The sequence below is a fragment of the Cervus canadensis genome, chromosome 28 (assembly GCF_019320065.1).
Source record: "Cervus canadensis isolate Bull #8, Minnesota chromosome 28, ASM1932006v1, whole genome shotgun sequence".
Lineage (NCBI taxonomy): Eukaryota > Metazoa > Chordata > Mammalia > Artiodactyla > Cervidae > Cervus > Cervus canadensis.
The window spans coordinates 20,126,848-20,149,648 of NC_057413.1; the positions used below are offsets into that span (position 1 = coordinate 20,126,848).

General features: G+C 44.3%; 1 long non-coding RNA gene across 1 annotated transcript; it reads right to left on the reverse strand.

Moving 5' to 3' along the window:
• Positions 1 to 1,688: 1,688 nt before the first annotated feature.
• On the reverse strand, positions 1,689 to 20,771 carry LOC122429649. Its single transcript, XR_006266076.1, has 3 exons — positions 20,709 to 20,771; positions 13,567 to 13,644; positions 1,689 to 1,731 (listed from the first exon to the last, which is right to left on the reverse strand). It is a non-coding gene; the product is annotated as an uncharacterized LOC122429649 (long non-coding RNA).
• Positions 20,772 to 22,801: the final 2,030 nt, after the last annotated feature.

Genomic DNA, 22,801 nt, shown 5'->3' on the forward strand with positions numbered 1-22,801 from the left:
TCCCTTCAAGCCCAGGGAAAGGGGCTTCATAGTATCCTCCAGAGAGTTTACTGTGTGTTCCCTGCAGTGTGGAGGACAGGGTGATCTGGTGGCTGACTCAATCTGAAAATCATAAAAAACAGACTGGCTAGCTGCCCTGATGGTGGAACAAGAGAGGTTGCTGGGCTGAGAGGCTGCCAGCCTTCCCAGATTCCAGCACTGAATTTATGACGTTTCCTGTGGACCAGATGTGAAACCTGATGCAGTATGATGTTAGATCCTGTCCAAAAGCGTTACCCGGAGGGATTTGGTGAGCCTGATGGAGTCCTGCCCAACTCCTAGAGACTGGAGAAAGAAATATAGTTTACTAGCCTGAGCAGGGCACTTGCCCACATCAAGCAATCAGGGAGTGAGAAATCCTAGCAAAGGGAAGGCGTTGTCTCCTAAAGAATCCACAGAAGTGCCTAATGAAAGGAAGGATCAGCTCTGCCTAAAAACTTAGGCCATCTCACGGGAGTTCTAGTCAAATAAGTCCTCTCCTGGTCCCTTTCAGCCTCTCCCTCTCACCACTCAACCCTGTTGGGGTCCAAGGTAAGCTAGCAAGATGATGCAGAAAAGACAGAAGCATGCATACAAGATGAACTGAATAGTTAGTATAAAAGTGCAGCTGCTGGGGGCAAAAGCTTCTGTTAAAAAGAGACAAAAGTTGAAGTATTTTTCATGGAATGTTTCTGACATAATGACTCCTGGGCTGCATATGTTAATTCCACCAGGTTGGGGACGGTGGATCCTTCTATCTGGCTGTTCTGCCATTCACTAGAATGCTGTTCTCACCCGAAAGGTTGAAATGACCCATCACCACATCTGCTTGGTCCTTGTCCCAGCCAGTGGGAAGAGGGAAAGGGGAAGGGAAGCACCACCCCCACCGCAGTCCAAAGCAATACCAAAAAGTTCCTCATGCACTTTATGTGCTTATGTGCTTAATCACTCAGTTGTGTCAGACTCTGCGACACCATGCACTGTAGCCTGCCAGGCTCCTCTGTCCATGGGGATTCCCCAGGCAAGAATACTGGAGTGGGTTGTCATGCCCTCCTCCAGGGGTTCTTCCCATCACTCACTTTACTCAGACCCTTTTGCCCAGAAGTTAGTCACGTGGTCACACCTAGCTTCAAGGGATGCTGGGAACTGTAGTCTTTATTCAGGGTGGCTACAAGTCCACCAAAAATTTGGGAGTCTTAGTAGTAAGGAAGAAGAAGTGAATGCACACTGAGGGACAATAGCAGTTTCTGCCACAAAGCAAGAAACAGGAAACGAGGTATCACCACACACTTCAGTTCCTGGTGACAGCATCTGGCCTGTTTGTGGCACAAAGAGAGGAAGAAGCCTTGAATTTAAACAAAGTTTGAAGTTTTTACTATTACATGAAACCAGACCATTTAATTACTGAATTTTGGAGGAAATTAAACCAAGTGACCTTTGATTACATATGTGGAATCTGTTTGTTTCTTTTTTAAGATTTTTCTTTTTTTTTTTTTGGCTGTGCTGGGTGTTTGTTGCTATCCACAGGCTTTCTCCAGTTGCAGCGAGTAGGGGCTACTCTCTCGTTAAAAGGCGCAGGCTTCTCACTGTGGTGGCTTCTCTTGTTGCAAAGCACAGGCTCTAGGCACTCAGGCTTCAGTAGTCGTGGTGCATGGGCTTAGTTACTCCACAGCCTGTGGGATCTTCCTGGACCAGGGATCGAACTGGTGTCCCCTGCATTGACAGGCAGATTCTTAACCACTAGACCACCAGGGAAGCCTGGAACCTGTTTCAAATGTCCATCAAGGAGCAGAAGTAGAATGAGTCCCACCAAATGGGTTTAAAGGGACAAAGAAAAATGAAAATAAAATTGCTTTGTCATCCTCCCTTCTATTAGTTACAGTAGATTAAGCTGTGGTAGTAAAAAAAAAAAAAAAGCACTTAAAGTTTTAAAGTTAATATAATACAAGTTTTTTCTTATATAACAGTCTTGAGAAGGTTTGTATTCCAAGAGCAGCTGCCCTCCTCGTGGTCTATCAGGCACTTGGACTGATAGTGGCTCTGCCAATTTCAACCTACGGCTTCCAAGGTCACCTTGGGTGTCAAGCTCCCCGTCAGCCATAAGGGGGAAGAGAAAGGAGAAGGAATGTGGGAGATTTTTTAACAGAGCAGGCCTGGAGGTTGGTATCTACACTTCTGCTCCCATTCCATTGGAGATAATTTGGTCTCCATTGGAGATACCTTGGTAGTGTACCAAACCTGTTTGGAAGGGTGTCTGGGAGATGTAGTCTGTGTACCCCAAGAAGAGAGGAGTTTGTTGTGTAGCTGATGGTCTCCACCTTTATGCCCCATAATTTTTCTTACCTAGTGTATAGTTGTAACAATGTAAATGGTTATCACGAGTCACCAAAAATCCAAAGCCTTTGGACCAAAGATGATTTCTGGTTGTACTATGCCAGGTCTAGAGAATAAAGCATTTAATATGCTAGCTAGAACTTTCCTCTAAGACAGTGGAGGAATAGTAGAGTCATAGGAGAAAGAGAAGGGGACTGGTACAAAGCTTATGGGTGCTGCACCAACAGTATCCGTGGGCTCAGGGCCAGGATGCTTGGGGTGGTACATACACAAGGTTCAGTATTGTGGACAGCTCCAGAAGCATGCCAGTAAATTTCACAAAAAAAATGTTAGAATGGAAAGGAGAATATCATGTGTAAGTGTTAGAGACCTCTTGACAGAGAGAGGGGGAAAAGGGACCCTTGGAAAGTTCCCTAGTGGCCTGGTGATTAGGATTCCGGGCTTTTACTGCCATTTGCCCAAGCTCAATCCCTGGCAAGAGAACTGAAATTCTACAAGTTGCATAGCCAAAAAGAAAAAAAGAAAGGGACCCACCCATGAAAAGATGGCAGTTCTGGCTCACCCCCTCAAATCAGGAACAGTGGGCAAGACCCAGTCCTATGATTAGTGACGCCAAAGAAGAGAGAACGCAAAGAGGAAGCCTAAAACATTTGCAAGGATGGCCAAGAACTTGAGCCAGGGGTGTAGTGCTCAGTAAAGCTGGGGACCCAATGCCTCAGAGTGACATCCAGGCAGTGACTTTAAAGTCCGCCACTGCTAATGGGGCACCAGGTCCAATAGGGGAGCACTGGACCCATGTCTAATTACTGCTGTGGCCAGGCTTGCCTTTTCCTGGCAAAGTATAACAATGCCACGAACAACTCCCAGCGACTGAGAAAATCCTGCTTCTCATTTTGATGGCTTCTCTTGTTGCAGAGCACGGGCTCTAGAGCATGCGGGCTTCAGTAGCTGTGGCAGGAGGGCTCGGTAGTTGTGGTGCATTGTTAAGTTTTTGCTGGAATATATAACCTTGAACATCACCCCCTCCCTCCAATTCTTACCAAAAACTCAGTTAAGGGAAACCAAATTCATGTAGGGTTCCTCAAAAAGTACACAGTCCCTCCAGTTCTGAGGACTGTGCAATTACTGACGTTCATTGCGCTATGAATTTGGATTGCATTGTTACAAACCTTTACAGAATCTCTTATAATGAATTTTGGTTTGGCATTTTGCTGTCAGCTTCTAGGGACACAATACAAGTTGAGCATAATGTTGAAGAATTTATCGATGAAATGATATGATGTTTGGGATTTGTTTTAAAAGATCCCTGGGTGGGGTTGGGGCCGGGGGGGGAAGTAGTATGGGTAGATTAAGTGAGTATGACCAAATTTTGACAGTTGTTGAAGCTTTGGGAAGAATACAAGACTCACTGTGCTCTTAGTATTTTTGTGTAGGTTTGAAAATTATCATCAAAAGCAGAGTTGGTTTGTTTGTTTTTTTTAACACGGCTCATCTCAGAACTTAATGAAGCTCAGGTTCTTTATGTCTCAGCACAGAAGGAATCCAGTGAGAGGCAAAATGATAGGTAAGTAGATTTAGTAATATTTTTTATAAAGGGGTTGCCGGAAAATGGAGCACAAGAGGGTGGTCATGTCCCAGGTCTCCGGCAAGTTCCTGGGATGGGCCACCAAGTGAGGGTCTTTGGCTTTGAGCGGAAAAGACTTCAAGATCAGAGCCATAGAAAAGTGAAAGCAGAGATGCACAGTCCATAGAGGGTGGTCTGTCTCAGAAGGTATACGTGGCCTCTAAATACGGGGTGGTTAGTTTTTATGGGCTGGATAATTTCATTGGCTAATAAATGGAAGGATTATTTCAATTATTTTAAGGGAAGAGGCAGGAAGTCTCAAGCCCACTTTTCAGCTTTTTATGATCAGCCTCAGAATTGTCATGGCAACTGTGGGTGTCATTGTGTTACTGAAAGTAGGCTTCAGCCAGGCTGCTCCCCTCTCTAAAGACAACACTAGAAGGGCAAGGTTGGTGGGAAGTTTGCTTTATTTCAGAGGCCAGCGATGGGGGGATGGGGGAGGGGGAGGGGGAAGGCGGCAGGCAGATGTCTGTCCTTGAGGAGAAACTAAAGGTCCTTGACTTTCTTAATGACTAAACTGTTATTGCTTTGTCCTGTTTGACTACTTTTCTTTGCTTTCTTACTTCTCTGATTAAACTTATTCTTTGGCTAAAGTTTGACAAAAGGCAGACTGAGGACGTGGGGTGGGGGCTGGGGTAGGAAGAACCATATATTACAATGAGCGTGTAATGAAGCTCAAGGTCTACTGGAAGTTGAATCTTGCTGCCATCTTGGTCCTAGTAGGTTCTAACCTACTAATTTTGTCATAGACTCAGTGGCTATGGCATTCTTTTAAAGGTTGTGCCCTGCCCTCTTCCTTCCTGTCTCAACTACAGTATACTTTTGATGAGAAACTAAGGGCAATTTGAAGGCTTAGATAAAATAATATTTATCTTAATCCAGTGCCTAGCACTGAGTAATCACTTAGCAAGCAACAGTTGTTTATTGTATGATGATTTTATCAGAACTGATTTGTATTAGTAGCCTGACCTACTTGAAATTTGGAGATTTCCTTTGATATTGGACAAGGAACAAAGGGGAAAAATAGCTTCTTTCTGAGAGGTTAGTCATAGGAGGTTTTCTGGGAGCTGACTGGATATATAGAATTTCTGGAAGAAATTTTAAGGTTTCCAGAGTCTCAATCCAGAAGATGAAATTTTAGTATGAGATATTTTAACCAAAAATGCAAAGATAGCTTAATATTTTAAAATATATACAAATTTATCATATCTGTAAGCCAAAGGAGATAAACCACAGGATCATCTAGATTATTGATAGCTAATAAAACTGAACAATTAATACTATAAGTATACAAAAAAAGAATTCTTAGAACCTAGGAATAAAAAGACATTTTTTTTTCATGCTAAAGAATCAACAACCCAGATAATATATACTGAAACATTCCTATGATTAGGTAAATTTCCCACTATAGACACTATCATTAGCTATTATTTACATTTCCTAGACAAACATATCCAAAACAATAAGATAACATAAAATTAAAGAGCTTGAATGTATATTGGATATACAGGAAAGGATGAAAAAATCAAAGTATTCTTACTTGCAGCCTTGATTATATTCCTAGAAAATCAAAGAGTATCAACTGTAAAACTAAATGCAGATATGTGGACAATTGCAAAATAATATATAAAAGCAATAGATTTTCTATTTATCAGCAACAACCTGTTGGAAAATATAATTCAGAAAATTCTTCTTCACAATATTGATATATAAAATACATAAGAAACATACTCAAGAGAAACACATCCATTCACATCCCTGGAAAGAAGATTAAACATTTTTGAAGGACCATAAACATTAATATGAACACCCCAAGTTCTTGAATGTGAATCCTCAAAATTATAAATACGTCAATTTTCCCCAAGTTATCTTTGAATATAAGATAACTACAATAATAAGAGGACTTTTAATGTAATAAATTTTCAAGAGATTTTGGGGGGGAAAAAAAAAGGAATGAAAAGGTGTCAGACCTACTAGATGTTAAAATACACTGGAAAGACCTGATAGTAAAAATCAAGTCTTGCGGTACTAAAACCGCTTAACCAATGAAGCTGACTAAAGCCCACAAAGAGCTCTAAGTTGTATGTAAAAATTTGGTATATTGGGACTTCCCTGGTTGCCCAGTGGTTAAGAATCCACCCTGCAATGCAGTGGACACGGGTTCAATCCCTGGTCTGGGAAGATCCTATATGCTGCAGGGCAACTAAGTCCACGTGCCACAATTACTGAGCCTGTGTTCTAGAGCCTGCAAGATACAACTACTGAACCTACACACCCAAGAGCCCGTGCTTCCCAGCAAGAGAAGTCATCACAGTGAAAAGCCCACACACCGCAACTAGAGAGTAGGCCAACACTCACGGCAACTAGAGTAAGTCTGTGCAGCAATGGAGACCCAGTGCAGCCAATTAATTAATTAAAATGTTTAAAAATATAGTTTGATATATAAAAACTGATAAATGGAAACCTCAATTAAAATAGTCAATAGGCCAGAAGGGGGAGCTCTCACACCCCATTACAATAGCAAAGCCCAACAGGAAGAAGAAAGACTTCCTCTTCTTCCTGGCAAGAGTTTGGCCAATGAGAGGCTGTCACAACTCAGCCAATGTCAAGCCACTATACTCTGAACTCTCAATTTCTCCAGTGGACTCTCTATTTACTAGAGCCCTCCCAACTTCCTTTTCCTGTTTTAAAAAGAGTTTACCTCTCCTTCCCTCCCACTCAAGGACTTGCATTGGGCTTGCTGTGGTTACAGGCTCTGAATTGCAACTTTTTGCTGATCCAGAGTAAACTTACCTTTGCTAGGGAAGTAATTGGCAGTTTTAGGTCAACAGGTATATGGTAAAATATACATTTCAAACTAGTGGGAAAAGACAGTTTTATTATATTACATAACATAAATGGTATTTTGTTTCTGACCATATGAAATACATTAACGATTAGGATTTTCTCTCTATACTCAAAATCAATTCCATATGAATGTTAACATGGAAAATGAAGACGTGGAATTGTATAAGGGAGGAAGCCAACTGTACTATATGCTTCCTGGGTTAATCTTTCATCTTGTTCCATCCCTAAGAGAAGGCAAAGAATAAGTAAATTGTGACACTCTTTCATGTTTGTATCTTGACATAGTCCTCAGCTTCCCTCATCTTTTGGAATACTAGTTCCCTTACAATGGCTGGACCTTTATTACACCCAATTTCAATTCCTACAATAACTGGAAGCTTGGATCCTATGCTTCTGTGATAAGACACTTGCACTTGGTTGATTTCTTTTCATAATGCTTTTGCTAAACAGTGAAGTTTTTATGATAGACTTCTCAAAATATGTCAGCATCTCTCATCTCTATTTTATAATGGAGTTGTACCACAGTAGCTGCAGGGTGTTGGTTCTAGTACCCCTTACCAAAATCTGATGATGCTTAATTCCCATAGCCAACTCTCTGTATTTGCCAGTTCCACATCCACAAATTCAACCAACCTCTGGGGGTAAACATATCATGTGAGCCACAATTGGTTGAATCTGCGGATGCAGAAACTGAAGATATGGAGGGCCAACTATATTACTAGACAGCCTATGCATGTGCTAAGTCACTTCAGTCGTATCCAACTCTTTTTGACCTCATGGACTACTGTAGCCTGCCAGGCTACTCTGTTCATGGGATTCTCCAGGCAACAGTACTGGAGTGGGTTGCCACTCCTTTCTCCAGGGGATCTTCCCAACCCAGGGATCAAACCTGGGTCTCCTGTACTGCAGGCAGATTCTTTACCATTTGAGCCAAGGTTGGGGACAACAATGGAATAGTGTCCAAAAACCAGAGGAAGAGTTTTATGTGCTCTGACATGGAAAGATACCCAGAGGAAGCAGTTCAATTTTTAAAAAAGAAGGAGCAGGATATATATAATATGTCTTTTTGTATAAGAAAGAAGATAACAGGGCTTCCTTGGTGGCTCAGTGGTAAAAAATCTGTCTGCCAGTGTAGGAGACACAGGTTTGATCCCTGGCCCGGGAGGAACCCACATGCTTCAGAGCCTGTGCTCCACAACTATTGAGCTTGTGCCCTAGAGCTCGTGAGCCACAACGACTGAGCCCATAGGCCACAAGTATTGAAGGCCACGCACACCGTAGAGCCTGTGCTCCACAGCAAGAGAAGCCACCACTATAAGGAGCCCACACACCACAACTAGAGTAGCCCCTGCTCGCTGCAACTAGAGAAAAGCCTGTGCAGCAACAAAGCCCCAGCACAGCCAAAAAGGTATTTAAAAAAGAAAGAAAAAAAAAGTACGTTTGCACAAAGAAACTTTGGAAGGATAAAAAAAAAGTCACTATTATATTAAAAATGGTTACTTACAGGGCAAAGTGAGGGAAAACAGAGAGAGGGACCTAAGTGAGAGTGATATTTCTCATGGACCTTTTGATATGTTTTTCATTTTAAACTACATAAACGTCATCTCTTTAAGATTGGAAATTTTAAAAATCCATACATGATTTGTTAAAATCAAAGAATACGGAGACCAGATGTTCAGTAAGTGAAAAACAAAAGGCATGCATCAGAAATATTTGGGTTTTACTTTTCTGCACAAGCCCCTCCTCTGTTTCCATGCCCTTTTTATCTAAATGATTAAATAAATCCAAACCTTGGAGACGTTTCACGAAAATCCTGCCAAGGAAAATACCAAGAATTCAATGGCCAGAGGAGCCCTCAGTGCAATAAAGAAAAAGCCATGAAATGTTCCGGATGGCTTGAGAAGCATGTTACATTTATCATTTTTGGTTACAAAGTGTGCATGAAATATCACATTCCTCATTTTTTTCTCAATTAAATGGAATCTGCTCTGTGTCCCAAACTGCCAGACTGGAAGGAAATTCAACCCTAGTCATTAGTGGGGCTCCCTCCTCCCTTCAGGAGACTGTAAAACATCAGGGGTTTAAGCAGTGCCAGAAGAGCTGAGAGCAAGTCCCTGGACTTGCTAACTAGGGTAGCTGGCAGCTCAGGCTGCTGCAACAAAATACCACAGACAGGGTGGCTTAAACAACACACGTCTCTTTCTCACAGTTCTAGAGGCTGGGGAGTCCAGGTGCTGGTAGCTTCAGCGTCTGGTAAGAGCTTTCTTCCTGGTTTGCAGATGGCCACCTTCTCACTGTGTCCTCACATGACATGGTGTTAAAGGGAGGCGTGCTCTGGTCTCTTCCTCCTTTTACACCGGTTCCACCCTCATGACCTCATCTAGACCTGATTACCTCCCACCCATTACAATACCGTCACACTGGGGATAGGGCTTCAACACATGACTCTGGGGAAGACACATTCAGTCCACAGCAGTAGCCATTGTTTCTGTTATTCGCTCTGATTTCAAAGGTTGCTGTCAACCCTGGAGCCCCCTCCGTCAGGCCCAGCATTGCCCCTTACAGATGTCCATATCACTGACTGCAGGGTTTCCGCTGGGCACCCTGGCCTATGTGCTCCCGCCTGGGAGCAATCATTTCTGTCCTCTCTCAGCATTCCCCAGCTATCATCGTCCTCTCTGGGTATTCTCTGGACACAATTACGGATCTAGGACTCCCCTACTCATTTCGGGGAGGGCACCACGCTTCCACACCCCAGAGATTCTCAGCCTCTGCTGCTCAGCACATACCCACAGCCCACTTCTTTGCCTCTCAGTCTAGGTGTTTGCACATAATCCAAATGCCAACACCCACCCACTCTCTCTATACCCAAAACAGAAGCTCAGAATTGAGAGCAAAAGCTTCATAACTTTCCCAGTGGGGGAAACATACATAGCACAATAAGAAAAGAACAAAAAATAATTCCACAATAAATTAGTCTGCCACAAGCCTGGCAACAAAAAGAATTCTAATGGACTGAAGAGTTGGCAAGTTCTGTAGTATCCACATTGGCAAAGTGAGTCAAGGAGATGGATTCTTACAGAACCAAGGACATGGAGGCTCTGGTCCAGATAGCAATTCAGATGTTTCAGTTACCTATTGTTGAATAACTGCTCCAAACCTAGTGACTAAAAACAGCTTCGCTCATGATTTTACCTGTCATTTTAGCAATTCTACTCCTATCAATGTGGACTGGGATCACCCTCAGTTGGCAGATGGGCCAATCCAAAGTGTTCAAGACAGCTTCCCTCACATTTCTGTCTCCCTGGGGGGACAACTGGGCTCTTCGGGTGTGACCACAGTGCTGAGCATGTCTGCTCCAGCATGCAGCCTCAGGGAATCGGGACTTCCTGCATGGTGGCTTGGGCTCCCAGAGACTGTTCCAAGAGACTGGAACTGGAGGTTGCCTAGGTCTGGGAAGTAGCTCAGCATCACCTCCATCAACTTCTGTTGAACCCACTCAGATTCAAGAAGACCCCATTTCTCAATGGGAGAAGTGGCTAAAAGCATTTATGGCCATCTTTAATCGCCAGCAGTGGATAGAATTAGTCCCCTTCCTCCAAGTGAATCTAGGTGAGTTGAGACTTGCCTGCAGCAATGAAACTGGGGACATTGGAGACGATATCAGGAGACCAGGAGACAATATCAAGGAGACCGCCAGCTTGATCAACAGTGTCTGCCTGCTTGATGTGAGTGGCCCACCGGTCATGCTGCTAGATTTACAGATGCTGATGCTCACATACTGGAGGTCCAGCTAGTATTTTATGAAGGAGGAAGCAAATTGCAGGCTTACAATAACACAAACCCCATTTTATCCATTTTAGTTTTCGCAGGAGCTGAAAAATGCATGAGATCAATTCAGGATGCCATTAAACAGTTGGTCAAATATATATATATATATATATATATATATATATTGATTCACAGAAGATGTCAAAAATGAAAGAGTAAAAGTCCTTCACAATTTAAATTCTGCCCTGCCTCCCCTACTCTTAATGAGACGGGAGCAAAGATCCTATGAGGAGGGCTTGGAGCACAGTGGGCACTGAAATAATAGAAAAGCGTTCCCACCCCCTCACTCTGTTCTGGAGTCTCATTTTTTTGCACTTAAATTTTAAAAAAAAAGTTTTACACAAATATAACATCTGTATAGAACGGCACACAAATCCCAGTGAACTTTCACACACCGAGCAAGCACATCTATGCAACCAGCACCTAGACTAAGGAGTAGAACATTCCCCAAATGCCAGGGGCCTCCCTAATTACTCCTTTTAGTCACTCCCCTCCCCTGAGGGTAACCATTCTTCTGGCCTCTACAATTTTGTCTGGACTTGAGCTTTTTATAAATGGAATCATACACTATGTGCCCTTTCAGATGTGGCTTCTTCTGTTGGACTTTTTGTCTGCAGAGTCACTCTATGTCACATGGGGCTATAGGATGATACGTTGTCTTCACTGAGAAGTATCCACCACACGAATCTGCTACAACTTTCCTTCCCATTGCTCCCTGGGGGACACGGCGCTTTTGTGTGGGGAGCTGCTCTCCTGCCTCTAGCTGGGGCCAAGGGCTCCGCTGTGAGGCAGCTCCACAGGCTGCTTCCTCCTCAGCGACTGCAGGCTCCAAGAAGCCAGACCGAGGTCTCCTCTGCTGTCACAGGCCTTTCTGCCATCTCTGCCCTTTTCCCAGGGCTCAACCTAAAGACCCCCATCCTTTAGGACCCACAATGTCCACAGCCTCATCGAGTCCCCTCACTCTCACTCCAAGGGAATCCCTTCCCTTCGGGAGTCGGGGGGTGGTTCTTGGTCTCTAAGTGCCGGGCTTATGTCCTGAGTCCATTCATTTCCCTCAGGGGGACTAGTGTTTGAAACACAGGAGCCACAGAGGATCAGCAGGCCTACCTTCTGCCTCCTCTCTCCACTTTGATCCCTCCCTCCTTCCTCCCATCTCTTACGTACAACGTGGGCAGGACTATGTTGGACATGGTTCTTTTTCTAGAAGAGCCTGGCTTTTCTCAGCCTGCACCAGAGGATAATAAGGCCCCCAAGACCCTGAAATTCCTTCAGACTTACTCGATGGCCTCTAACAACACCACCCTGTGTTGTGACCCAGCCAGGGAACATGAGGTGCTTTACACAGAGCCCAAATCTAGTTGTGACGTTCATGTTGGAACAATCCCCTTGGCTCCATCTGGCCCGGCTCAGCCCCTCTTTTCAGCGCCTTCCCCAGTGGCCCTCCTGCACACCGGAAGCTGGGTCAGCCACTGCCCTCCTCAGATGCAGCCACACTCTCTTCTCAGCCAGGCGGATTCTCCCCTGAGCCTCCCTGAACCACTCGTGGCCCCATCTGCAGCCTCCAGAGCATCTAAAAAGAGCAAGAGGGATTTGCCAGCAGGCAGGGCTCTCCATCCTAGCAAAGATGCCTGCTGGAGGGCCGTGCAGCAAACCTAGGTGCCCTCCCTACATTGATGCCCCTCTCCACCTGCTGCTGGGGCCACTTTAGCTTCAGGGCGATCTCAAGACCTTGGTTGCCAGGTGAGGTGGACGGGGAGAGGGGCGGGGGGGCGGGCGGGCGGCATTTGGGAGTCAAAGACACATGTAACCTCTCTAATTTCTCTCCGAGCCCACACTGTGATGTGTGATTTCAACATTACATAACTACATCGAAGTAAGTTAGAACCTGAACCGTGGCAGGAGACGAGCTTGACTCTACATAAATTAGGAAAATGGAGGCACGATTCAGTATGGTCGTCATGTAGAAACTCAGGTGTGCGCACACCGGCACATCTATGATGTGGAAAGGGCTCCCCCTGGTGGCACTCCCAGAGGTTCCCCGCTGCAAGTCCCGGCTCAGGCCCAAAGCCCAAGCCCAACAACCTGCAGTCTCCGGCCGGATTAGCCAGCTTCACTTGCCGCGAGGCCAAGTTATGACTCCTGATATTCTCTGTCCTGAGATGACACCCAGTTCCAGGAAGAACGTGTTTCTGGGGCAGACTTGCACAGGCATCTCAAGAGACAGTCTGGCCAGGCAGAGAGCCCTGTGTGTCTGGTACTGGGAGAGCCTGCCCCGCGTCCACACCTCTGTCAGCCCCACTGGGCCTGATCGCAGGCCGAGCGGCAGAAAGGGAGCCAGGGCCTCGGGGTGGGGCAGAGGCTGCTGCTCCCTGCCCCTGAATTCTTAGCCATGAGGGCCCTCAAGCCGGTTCTGTTTATGCTGCAAAAGAGGCACGACTCTTGTATGCAGCTCTGTGTTTAGATCACCTTGCCTGTGGCATGAGAAATATTCTGGTGCAGCAGGAGAGGGGGAGGGACCCGGGGCCACGGATGTGCCCTCCTCTAGAGTGGAATGTTGGACAATTTATTTGTGGTGTCCTAAGAACATGGTGCAGGTAGGTACATCCTCAGGTACATCCCGGCGGCTGTATACACCATTATTTTCTGCAGGAATCCCTCAGATTCTCAACTTCTGGTTGTCCATCTAGGAATCCTGTCAAGCCACCAACGTTCGCTCTGCTATACTCCTGGTGCTGGATCTAGCCTGGCTGGAGACCCCGGGTGACTTGTTGGCATGGAACTCCCAAGGAGAAACCTTGCTGCTGTTTCAGAACAGCAACCCCAGGGCTCCACTGATGCGTCCTCACATTGAATGGTTAGACAGCACCATTTCCTCCTCTCTCATGTCAGATTACTGCTTTAAAGCTTCCTACCTGATCCAGACTGGAGAAAGTGTCCAGGACATGATTGGAGGAACTTGTGAGACAGGCTCCTTAACTCATAACAGAGAGCTACAATGAAAAAAATAAGAGAGAGAAAGCAACAATGAATGCTTGTACGTAAAGACATAGACACACGAGTGAAATCGAAAAGAGAACCCAAAGCTTCCAGTACAAAGCAATGGTGGATAAACTGTAAGATAAAATAAAAAATCCATTTTTCACAAGGGGAGACTATCCTCATGGGTATTCCCAGAAATTGAATATAAAAGCGCAAAAGATGAACAAGGCTGATGCTGTAGGCTTTTTGGAGTCTGGATACAGTCAAGGGCAGCTGGTAATTCAAGTCCTGTCGATTGATGACAAAGAATTGAATTGCCCACTTGAGCTGGGGGACCAGAGTGGTCAATTCATATCAAAAATTCAGGAGCTGTGATTGGTCTCTTCCCATTATCTCAAAAAAAAAAAAAAAAAATAGATTGAAATAAGTTGCTACTGACTTTGCCTGGGACTGTGGCCTACAGAGCATCCAGTGCTACACATGGCTGTAACCTAGCCTCCTTCAGCTGTGGGACTGGACCTGATTCATCGGCAGGTCAGGCCAGGGCAGGAGCCCTGGATGCCATAGAAGACTTCACACCGGTCAGGGCCCTGGGGAGGGCAACTGCTCAGTCACTGGACAAGAAGGAGTGAGGACCTGGAGAAGAAAGATGGAAAACCTGGAAGTGACCTGGAAACTAAAATTCCACAATACACAGAAACTAATACTAAGAAAAGCAACCAGCAGCATCAATACCCCAGAGGCAGAATCACGCCTGATGAACTGAAAAAAAACAGAATGACCAGAAAGAGACTTCAGGATCCTCAAAGAGATGACTGAACATATAACGTTTATTAAACAAACAGCTATTAGGAGATAAGATCAGCAGAAAGGAACCATCACGAAATGATGGAACAAAAAGTATAATTCAATAAATGGTTTCAGAGAGAAGATTATTTGGAAAATACATACAGGGGCTTCCTCGGCAGTCCAGCGGTTAAGACTTTACCTTCCAATGCAGGGGGTAGGAGTTTGAACCTTGGTTGAGGAGCTGAGATCTCACATGCTTCAGGGCCAAAAAAAGAACCAAAACTTAAAACAGAGACAATATTGTAACAAATTAAAGACTTTAAAAATGGTTTGCAAAAAATAAATAAATAAAAATAAAAATGGTTTGCATAATAGTCTGCATAAAAATGAAAAAGAAAGGAAAGGAAATACATATTAATACATATATAAACATCTAATATAAAAATTTTTCTATTATCTGAAAAGGACAGAATGTTCTAGACTGGCTGAAAGATAAAGAAATGTACTAGGAATTCCCTGGCGGTCCAGTGGTTAGGACTCTGCTTTCACTGCCCAGGGCATGGCCAAAAAAAAAAGTAACAAAAGAAAGGCATAGGCTGATAATTATTTTTTAATTTTATAGTTAATAGAAAAAAAATCAAGCAGGTTAGGAAAATATTGGCCATCCTGCAGCTAAGGGCACAGACTCTGAATCCAGGCTTCCTGGGCAGGGCCTTGGACAAGTTCCCTGACCCCTCCATTCTTCTGTTTCCTCCATAAAAATGAGATTAATGGTTGCACCGGCCTCATGGTGGGTCGGGATTAACTGCACTACTACATGTGAAATTCTTAGAACAGTAGCTGGCACACAGAAAACATTCAGTAGTTATTTCTCCTTTATATTGTACCATGTAGGAAATTCAGACCCAATTCACAGCAGTGAAATCATAACTAATTAACAATTACAGTGAAAAGTTCAACTTCATTCATAATGAAAGAAAATTAAAATAGAATTCAAAATTTTACCTTTATATGTGGTAAAGACTCTTAAAATGACATAGAATATCCTTTCTCTAACCGCGGGGGGTATCGTTTCCTAAAAATATTCTTGGATAAAAACATTGTGATTAGGGAATTTAGGACTTTATGCAAAGTTAGGAGTTTGGGAGATCAAAATTATCAGACAACCTGTGTTTAAAGAGGTTTTATGCCACCTCACCATTAGGATGGCTACTATCAAAATAGAAAATAACAAGTGTTCGTGAGGATATGAAGCAATTAAAACGCTTATGCACTGTTGGTAGAAATGTAAAATCATGGAGCCGCTATGGAAAACAGAGTAGTGGTTCCTTAAGAAATTAAAAACAGAATTACCATATGATCCAGCAATTCCACTTCTGGGGACATACCCAAAATAACCAAAAGCAGAATTTCAAAGAGATATTTATATACCCATGTTCATAGCAGCACTATTCACAACAGCTAAAAGGTGAAAGGTAAAAGCAATCCAAGTGTCCATCAGTGAGTAAATGAGTAAACAAAACATGATCTACACATATGATGGAATGTTACTCTACTTTAAAAGAAAACAACTCCTAAACCTGTGCTCTAGAGCCCATGCTCGGCAACAAAAGAAGCTACCACAATGAGAAGCCTATTCATTGCAGCTAGAGAGTAGGCCCCACTCGACACAACTAGAGAAAGCCCCTGGGTGTAGCGGGGAGACCCACCACAGCCAAAATAAATAATTAAAAATAATAAAGGAAGAAAGAAATGGGAACTCTAACACATGCTCCAACATGGATGAACCTTGAGGATATTACTTTCAGTGAAATAAGCCAGCCACAAAGAGATAAACACTGTAAGATTCCACTTATAAGAAAGACTCAAATTTGTAGAGACAGAAAGTAAGATGGTGGTTGCCAGGGGCTAGAGGAAGTGGGGAATGAGTTGTTTCATGGGGACAGAGCTTGTCATACAAGATGAGAAGAGCTCTGGAGAGGATGGTGGTGATGGTCCCACAGCAAAGTGCAATTTATTAGCTTGTTGAGCAGTGAACAGTAGGAGCCTGGACTCAGTAACGATCTTTTTTTTTTAAATTGAAGTATAGTTGATTTACAATGTTATGTCAATCTGCTGTACACCAAAGTGACTCAGTTATACACATATAGACATTTTTTTATATTCGTTTCCATTATGGTTTATCACAGGATATTGAATAGAGTTCCCTATGCTACACAGTATGACCTTCTTGTTTATTAAGACTTTCTTTTTTATATTCTTTTCCATTATGGTTTATCACAGGATATTGACTATAGCTCCCTGTGCTGTACAGTAGGACCTTGTTTATACTCGGTAACAGACTTGATTTCCTCCAACTGTCTTTGGTAACATCTTTCACTGTGGATGAAAATTCTGGCTTTAACACAAGGGTGTGTTTGCTCTGCCTTATGTGCCATTTTATCAGATCATCAAGATCTTAGCTATCACCAGGGATCAATTTACACTTTTGCCATGCTGCTTTCTCTTCCTTTCTTCAGCAAACACTCAATGTATTCCTCTATATAAGAAATGATTTAGGGTATTTTCCTGAAGGTTTGCCATTTTGACTTATTCCTCACAATCAGCAGTTTTCAAGAAAACCTGCTTTTGCTGGGAGCTGTGTCTCCATCCACACATCTGGACCCTGGATGTTTCCTGGGTGTCAAAGCACCTCTCCTAGGATTTCCATGTTGTCCTTATGGGGCTAAAAACAAACTTAGGAAGCTCCTTGAAGGGAAACTCCCTGGCAGTCCAGTGGTTAGGACTAGACGCTTTCACTGCTGGGGCCCAGGGTTCAATCCCTGGTTGGGAAACTAAGGTTCCACATGTTGCTCAGCACAGCCAAACTGAAAAAAAAAAAAGAAAAGCTCCCTGAAGCCTGGAATACTCTGCGGCATTTACTGTTTATTCCCAACCCCTACATAGTGCCTTGGATATTTACCAAATGAATGACTCCATCCATCTAAGATAAATATCAGAAAAAGTCCTTTAAAATTCCCCAGGGTCAAAAGTGTACAGAAACACAAAACAAACCCTGCATATTTTCACTTTTTCAGTTCCTTCTTGTCATCACCGCCCTCATGCCCCCTCCTCCTCCCAACTCGTCAGCCTCAAAGATCCACAGTGGACTTGGACACCCCTTACCTCGGACTTCAAGCCCCACAAGCACCAAGTCATACCCAGATGCAACCAGAAGGGACAGCCTAACACTCAGGGATCAACTGCACTCATCCTCAGACTCCCATAGGACTCAGCACTTCTCTTCACAGGTGGGATTCGTGTTTTAGTCCAATAATGTTAAGATTAGCACTAATTCCTCATTGATCTCTTCACCCACTTGGAGATTCAATGGCTCAATAATGAGGCGTTTATAGCAAAGGGAAGTACATGTCAGATGCGGTATAGGCAACCCATTCTTGCTCTCAGGGGGCTTTCTACACACACAAGCGCACATACACACACACACACACACACACACACACAAGGGAGGGGAAGAAAATTCAGGAGGCCCATCTTAGGAATTTTAAGGTTAAGATGTCTTCATGAAGAGGAAACCATATCAAAATATCAACTTAGAACAGACACTTGGAACGTGCTTTCTTGTGGGCATTTTCAGCAATGATTATCTAATAGTGTTTTGTTGGGGTTGTTTAGGGTGGCAGCCTTCCCCCTTCCTTTAAAAAAAAATGCACTCAGTTTGCCCTCTGGTGGCCAAATAAATTAGAAACACAGAATTACACGGTTGGTGAGCTGGGGCGCTGCCTTTGCAGTTGCTGGGGAAAAAGTATGCATGCATCATTTTAGAGTAATTCCCTTTTGTCTTTTACTTTCCTCCCATTTTCCCATTAGAATTATGATTCACTCTGTTAAATGGCAGGGTGTTGAACTTGATGGTGTCCAGATCACTGCAGGAAATGATAAGGAATTTTGCTCTCGGTAGGAGGGGAAGCTGGTTCCAACGAAAGGAAAAAAGGACATGCTAGGAGTTAGTCCCTTTGCTGGCCAAATGTGTCCTGTTTCCAGAGGATAGAGGAAAAGCAGAATCTTTTTAGTGCATCCAGCTTCTCAGTGAGAAGCATGGCGTTAGAAGAGAAGAGGGCAGAAAAACGTGGTAAGCAGGATTCAGAAACAAACAGCTAAGAAAGAACGTAAGAGAAAATATAGCTGTTCTAAAAGTGTTCAAGCTTGCTAGTCTGGATGGATTCCACTCCAGAGCTCTCAAGAAAAAAAAAAGGAATTAACTCAGAGTGTCACCAACTCACTGCCAACAGTCTTTGAGGAATCACAGACAGGCAGAGAGAGGTTACAGAGAATATAACTCTGATTTCCTAATATGGAAAAGAAGGTGAATGTTAAAAACTACTCATCAGTGACCTTGAAAATGACCTTTGAGTCCTTTGAGGAAAAATCCTCAAATGAGATACAAAAAGGTGTTTTGTGAGCCTTTGGGAGAAGCAAATGTGGCTGCTAGGGTCTCACGGGGGCTCAGCAAGGGCAGGTGATGCTAGATTCTCCATATGTCATGTTCTCTTGTCAGGATTATAGACCAATAGAATGAGGCAGTATAATTGACCAGAGTCTGCATTTGATTAATGTATCTCATGGCATCTCAAATCACATCCTCCTGGAATAGGCGATTGTACAGTTAGGAGAAATTGGAGCTGTTTAAGTGATAATAACCCAAGGTAAAGAACTTTCCTGCCGATGCAGGAGACAAAAGAGATGCGGGTTCAATCCCTGTGTCGAAAAGATCCCCTGGAGAAGGAAATGGCAACCCACTCCAGTATTCTTGCCTGGAAAATTCCTTGGATAAAGGAACCTGGAGGGCTACAGTCCATGGGGTCGCAAAGAGTCAGATATGCCTGAACACACACAGCACTTCCTAAGGTGCTGGAAGGTTCTCACCACAATCCTGCCCTGTTCAATATTTGTATCATGTCTTGTGTGTTATATAAACACACAAGTGTGCGTTTAGCAACTATGTGGATGGAGCAGAGTTTTAAGACATAGAAAACTCATTGGACTTCAGAATCAGTACCCAAAATCCATCTGGACAGGCCAAACAGATTCTGATGGAATGAAGTGGATCTTTCCCCTCTGTCCCAGATCCCATTATCTTGTTTAATGAGTTTTGCCCAAGGTTTTTCCTCTGTTTACAGCTGTGCTAAAATTTGCCTCCCCCAGAGCCTCTCTCACTGTGGGGGAAGGTATCTCATCCACTTTAACCTCAAGGATTCCTCCTTCCATCTCTCCAGTACAGAGTCATCACCCAGTGCTGAAACTAAAGTTATTGGCCGTGTGTTCCGTGACCGACTCCCAAACGCTCAACATCAACCCATCAGCATGCCCTCAGCCTCAGTCTCAGGGACTGGGCAACATGTCCCTCTTATTCTGGGCCAATCACTCTCTTTAGCTTTAAAGTCCACCTCCCTCTTCTCCCCAGGACCTTGCTCGGTCAACTCTCCTGTCTCTCGCCAGTGTCTTCATGCAGTTCTTCTCCCCTGGATCCTTCCTACTCTTAAGTGAACAGAAAGGGGGAAAAAGAAACCTTTATTTTTGCATTTGCTCTCTTCTTTTACCTTCCCTTGTTTTCATCACTCTCTGTGGGCAGTTGGGCTCTCCGGAAACAGAAGCCAAGATGGAGTTTGGGATGCAAGATGTCTTTTAAGGACCAATACCAGTGAAAGCAGAACAGGGCAGAGGCAGGAGAGAAACCCAGCTTCGGTCCCGCAATGCTTCCTCAGATAGCTCTATGGAGTGCTTGGAGCAGGTATTCCCCATCGGAGCAAACCAAAATAAGCTGAAACAGCCAGGCCTTTATACCTCGTGGGACTGCTGGAGGAAGGAGGAGACTGTAGGAGCAGTTAGTGACCTCTATGTCTCTCCTATGCTGTCCTTATTTCTTACTCCTCTCGGCACCTGGAAAATTCACCTTCTGTCTCCACTTTTGTTCACTCACCTCATCCTTTGCCCCACTCCAAATCCAATGGACACATTTTGATTCTTACAGCAGGAAGTCTGTGCTGCATCCACTAAGGCTGATTCTCTCTCTCTTTTTCCCTCCCTCCTCAGTCTGGACTCCCTTCGCTTCCATAACCCCCTCCCTCACTTCTTCCTAGCATCTCTGCCGTCCCTTCCTGGCCTCCTCAGGGGTCTTGTCCTCCTCTCACCCTCTGAGTGTTGGGACTACATCCTCAGTCCACCCTCCTCCTCTCACCCTCCCAGGGTGACCTTGCCCACTGTCAGCTCTTTAATTCCCATTTACTTGCCAGTGACCCTGAAATCTACTCTCCAGCCTGTTGTCTCTCTCCCGCTGGTCCCATCTCGGTGCTAACACTGTCAGAACAGGGAAGTCCTGCTTCTCCTTTCCCACTGTGTTCCCACCCTGGAGAAAGCTCCTTTTTCCACTGCAAGGACTGGGGGATCCTTTGAACCTGCTCCATCACATTCCTTTTCTAGACAGCTAACCTTGGTCAGTCCTGTTTGGGCATGTGTATGAAACTACTTTGAACAATATCAAGAATTCTACATATGGAAACTTGCATCACTGATATATAAATAGCTGATTCTGGGTGCAGAAACTAAAAAAAAAATTCATCACTTCTTCCCTGACCACACCCAGGGCTTACCTAATCAGGTGTGAACCTCTGACTCAGCAAGTCCCCAGAAAAGAGTTATTCAGAATTTCCTTATTACAGGAAATGAGAGGTGGCAGTGATTTCTTTTATAGCTTGTGTTTCTCTTGAAGAAGAGAGTTCTGCGAGCAGGTGGTTTCTAGCCAAGCCTTTTATTCCCTGTCCTATATCTGAGTGGCAGGGGTTTCCCTGGTGGAACAGTGGTAAGGAATCCGCTTGCCAATGCGAGAGGCGCAAAAGACATGGGTTCCATCCCTGGGTCAGGAAGATCCCCTGGAGTAGGAAATGGTAACCCACTCCAGTATCCTTGCTTGGAGAACCCCATGGACTAAAGAACCTGGCAGACTATAGTCCATGGGGTGGCAAAGATTTGGACACGACTGAGCCACTGAGCATGTACACACGTGTGTGGCAGAGGCATACATAGGAGGCCTTTCTCAAGAAAAAGTGGGAAATGATCTATTCTTCCTTTAAATGTATCATGCTTGCTGTCTGTCCCTTCTTCCCAAATTGGAACTTCCGGTTGAATTCAGTGAAACTTCTCAAGCAAGTACACTGTGCCAAGGGCAGGCCTCTGTACAAGACAATTCCTGCCTTAAGGAATCTGAAGGGTGGTGCAGGCAATAAGTCTAATGCAAGCACATGCCAGTTTGGTGATGATCTCAGAAGCCATGGAAACTAAGGGTGACGGGGTTCCGGAGAAGGGAAGCGTCTCTATCCAAGTGACCTCATAAAGGCATCCAAGACAGACCTTGAAGTACAGATCAGATTTTGGGAGTGAGCACATAACAGAAATAAGCAAGAAAAAATGAGGACATCCGGAAATAGGTAGAAAACAGTGACAGATGGCAAAAGTCTATTAGAAGAATACCTTCAGAGAATTGCAGGATAAACAATAGCAAGGAAGTTGTCTCAACTTGTCTCATGTTGTAGTTTAGTCGATAAGTTGTGTCTGACTCTTTTGTTACCTCATGTACTGTAGCCCACTAGGCTCCTCTGTCCATGGGATTTTCCCAGCAAGAATACTGGCGTGGGTTGCCATTTCCTTCTCCAGGGGATCTTCCCGACTCAGGGATCGAACCTGCGTCTCCTGCATTGGCAAGCGGATTCTTTACCACTGAGCCACCAGGGAAGCAAGTTGTCTCATACCTAAGGCCAAAAACGGAGACTATAGACATACCCTGGGAGATAGAGAGAGGCAAGGTCATGGGAGAACAATTATGAAAATAGTGTTATTAAAAGAGGTGAACAGGAGAGGCAAAACCACTGTCCCTTACCCTTCATAGGCCCCCACTCAGCCCCAACCTCTTTGGAACTTCCCTTTCTCACCGTCATGGGTTTATGGTAAGTGGCTCCACCTCCATCGAGCTCCCCAAGGAGGACAGCGCTCACTAAGCAAGAGATCATGTTGTATCGCCCCATCTCTCCTGGTTTGGTAGAACATTGTCTGTAGTACCGCCCCAGGCCCACCTATTTCATGTGTAACTCAGTGAGAATACTCTAGTTCTTGATCTTTTTTTTTTCAATCTATTTGGCTGTGTTGGGTCTTAGTTGCGGCAAGTGAGCTCCAGAGCATGTGGGCTCAGTAGTTGCAGCACAGGGGCTTAGTTGCTCCTAGGCATATGGGATCTAAGTTCCCCAATCAGGCATCAAACCCATGTCCCCTGAATTGCAAGGTGGATTCTTAACCCCTGGACCACCAGGGAAGTCCCTAGTTCTCAAT